Below are 1802 nucleotides of genomic sequence, written 5' to 3'. Positions count from 1 at the left end.
TTTTGCAATAAATAATGGTATGGAGAAAGAGTTTCCAGATGCAAAACTATGTCAAACTATTTAAATGTTATTTTGTTTAATCTAATATTTTCGTTTTTTTCTTCATAACAAAATAAATAGTTAAATAATCCTGATAAATCGCGGGATTAAATAATTATAAATAAAATTAATACCGCCTTAGAATAGTATAATATTATTGGATTTCATTTTTTTTAGCAAGCCAGGTGATGAAAATTATATGTCAAAAGAAGTTTGCATTTGATATGAACAATGGATTATGCAACAAAGGGATATTGAGGTGCAAAAAGAATACGCTGCCTCCTGTGAGGTTTGAACTCACGACCCCTGGTTTACGAGACCAGTGCTCTGCCACTGAGCTAAGGAGGCGTATGAGAGTCGCGCTCTGTTGTGACCTACTCCACCCTTGTGGTGTGATTTCCATTCAACAAAATTACTTCTGTCGATGCAATAATAACAGTATAAGTATGTAAATTTTAATTTCAATTTCCCAAAATTTAATTTCACGTCACGTTCCTGGCATATGCAAAACTAACAATATATTAAAACAGTGTAGGCCTACATTATCTTAGGACTCATCACTACTAACACATTGTTTTCAGACCCTTTACGATCATTTTAGTAAGCACCTATGTATTCAAAGAAATCTTCTGGTACGATCCAAATTATTATCTAACCAAATTCTAAATTTAAATATCTTTAATAAATATTTAGGTTGTCATTCTTGCCAAGATAAACGTTGTGCTACATGCAAAATTCTAGTTTTACCAAAACCTTTCATAAGTAGTACAACCAAGAAAACAATTCCTAATAATATCAAAACTAAAAATCTAAAAAATCACATTTATCAATGTTTTGTGAATGTTTTCCTAAAGTTTATGTTGGTTTGAAAACAAGTCCCTTACATATGAGCAGTTACGCACCTTAGATATCTCTGGGTTGTGTCCTGGAACACCGGAAGTGGGGGTATGGAAAACCCTCCTGATGAGTAGGAGGGTGTTGAAAGTTTTTGAAATATTACGTCCTAAAATTATCACTTTATAGTACTTCTGAAACTAATAAAAGGGGGACCATCAGATCAGATCAGAGGTGTGATGTTTAAATTAAAACCAATATACCACCAATAACCAGGAAACTTTTAACAGGGATGATTGAACTTTTCTGTAACAAATAGAATTTATATGACGTTTATTTAATTATAACATTATCAAAATATTTAAGTTTCAATCTAAAATCAGGATCAAAGCTAAATCTTGACTACTCTTGGATCAAAAAGTATAGATACGAGTATAACTGAGAAATTTGACCACAAACTAGCCTAATAGAGCTACAATAACGGGAGTTTTATTAAACAAATTTTAGTTTTCTAAATACATTTTGTATTAGGTTTATTGAATATATCGGGCATAGGTAGAAACCACCTATAAATAGTAAGACCTAACCTCACTTTCGTAGTTGCTCCGTGAAGGTGAAATTAAAATATTTAGAGCTTGAACAGAATTTTACTATTGTATGTACAGTGCCATATGTTTTTAATTTACATTTTCGTAAATTAAAATAGTTATGTATACTATAAGGTGATAATATTATTGGGGGGGGAGGATGCTCTTGGCGGAGGGCAGGTTCCCGTTCGTCCACCCCCGTCGGTGCGCCCCTGCCCGTGAGAATGAAGGGAATGTAGAGACTAGCAATTGCTTGTCTGATTAACACTGTTAGTCACTGTTATGGTTGAATTAATTTGTAACATAAACATAAATTTATGATAGGCAATTTATAAACATGTT

General features: G+C 32.6%; 1 non-coding gene across 1 annotated transcript; it reads right to left on the bottom strand.

Annotated features, from left to right (window-relative positions):
• Positions 1 to 315: 315 nt before the first annotated feature.
• Trnat-cgu lies at positions 316 to 387 on the bottom strand. Its single transcript has one exon. It is a non-coding gene; the product is annotated as a tRNA-Thr (tRNA).
• Positions 388 to 1802: the final 1415 nt, after the last annotated feature.

Source organism: Homalodisca vitripennis, unplaced genomic scaffold, assembly GCF_021130785.1.
Source record: "Homalodisca vitripennis isolate AUS2020 unplaced genomic scaffold, UT_GWSS_2.1 ScUCBcl_5125;HRSCAF=11712, whole genome shotgun sequence".
Taxonomy (NCBI): Eukaryota; Metazoa; Arthropoda; class Insecta; order Hemiptera; family Cicadellidae; genus Homalodisca; species Homalodisca vitripennis.
Note: the sequence above shows the minus strand (reverse complement) of the source record. Positions and strands in the feature narration are given on the sequence as shown.